General features: G+C 42.0%; 1 pseudogene; it reads left to right on the top strand.

Annotated features, from left to right (window-relative positions):
* The window catches only part of LOC102846252, a 7,460-nt pseudogene extending 6,442 nt beyond the window's left edge, over positions 1–1,018 (top strand).
* Positions 1,019–1,811: the final 793 nt, after the last annotated feature.

Below are 1,811 nucleotides of genomic sequence, written 5' to 3' on the forward strand. Positions count from 1 at the left end.
GGGAGGACAGAGGCCTTATAAATGCAAGGAATGTTTAAAGACGTTTTGTTGCTTTTCTCATCTTAGAGGACACAGAAGAACACACACAGGAGAGAAGTGTCATGAATGTAAAGAATGTGGGAAACCGTTCCCACGGTTTCTTGATCTCAAGGAACACAGAAAAGTCCACACGGGAGAGAGACCTTATGAATGTCAGGACTGTGGGAAAGCTTTTTCAGATTCAGGTGTGTTCAGTGTACATAGAAGAGTCCACACAGGAGAGAGACCTTACAAATGTCAGGACTGTGGGCAAACATTTTCACAATCAAATCGGCTCACTGTACATAAAAGGGTTCACATTGGAGAGAGACCTTACAAATGTCAGGACTGTGGGAAAACATTTTCTCGATCAGGTACACTCACTGTACATCGAAGACTCCACACTGGAGAGAGACCTTACGAATGTCAGGAATGTGGGAAAGCTTTTTCAGGTTCAAGTGCCCTCACTGTACATAGAAGAGTCCACACAGGAGAGAGACCTTTCGAATGTCAGGAATGTGGGAAAGCTTTTTCAAATTCAGGTGCCCTCACTGTACATAAAAGAGGCCACACCGGAGAGAGACCTTTTAAATGTCATGACTGTGGGAAAACATTTTCACAATCAAGTCACTTTATGGTACATAAAAGAATTCACACTGGAGAGAGACCTTACCAGTGTCAGGACTGTGGGAAAACATTTTCAGTGTCAAATCACCTCACATTGCATCAAAGAATTCACACTGGAGAGAGACCTTACGAGTGTCAGGACTGTGGGAAAACATTTTCTCGATCAGATAAACTCACTCTACATAGAAGACTCCACACTGGAGAGAGACACTTTGAATGAAACGAAAGTGGGAAAACGTTTGCTCAATTAGCTCACCTCACTCAACATAGAAGAATTCACAGAGGAAGGAGACCTTTGGAATGTCAGGAATGTGGGAAAGCTTTTTGAGATTCAAGTGCCCTCACTGTACATAGAAGAGTCCACACAGGAGAGAGACCACTCGTATGTCAGGAATGTGGGAAAATATTTTCTCAATCAGGTAATCTCAGTGTACATAGAAGAATTCACTCAGGAGAGAGACCTTAGGTGTTGCAGACTGAGGGTAAAGTACCTTTTTTTTTTTTTACAGAGGTGTGGAATTTCCATTCATTCATTGTGGCAATTTTCTGCCTTCCCACCCCTCCCCATAGGGTAAAGTATTTTTATCATTATTAATAATGGGACAGCCTGTCAGGAATGATTTAGAACAGAGAGTGTGAAAAACGGAGGCCAGCAGTTCTGCAGTGAAGACCACAAGCCATGCTTTCTGAGTATTTATGGAGAATGAAATGAAAGTGAACAAAGTCAAATCATAAGGAAAGATAAAACAAAAAGAAGGGCTCATGGGGAAGTCTTTTGCAATAAGGCCAGGTTCCTCTCTGTTGTTTACTTTATGCTTAGGAGGGAGGGATTCAGCAAATAGAAAGGAAGAACAATGTTGACTCTTAAGGAATGGCATATTGCCACAGCATGAATTCTAGCTTCTGTTAAGCCTCTCTCATCTCCTGATAGAACACTAGGTTTACTATTAATATTAAATTTTATATTCAGCTTTCCACTCCTAGGAATGTCAGGAGTGTGGGAAAATGTTTTGACATTCCAGGCGTCTCACTGTATGTAGAAGAATTCACCCAGGAGACCTTATGACATAGTTGATCCGTCTGTCCTGCCTGGACATATTTATACTAACTCTGCGGAATCCTCCACCCTCACTGGACACCTGAGAACGTAGACTAGATAGAGAGAT

The sequence above is a fragment of the Elephantulus edwardii genome, unplaced genomic scaffold (genome assembly GCF_000299155.1).
Source record: "Elephantulus edwardii isolate Elephantulus edwardi_28Jun2011 unplaced genomic scaffold, EleEdw1.0 scaffold00410, whole genome shotgun sequence".
NCBI classification, from domain to species: Eukaryota; Metazoa; Chordata; class Mammalia; order Macroscelidea; family Macroscelididae; genus Elephantulus; species Elephantulus edwardii.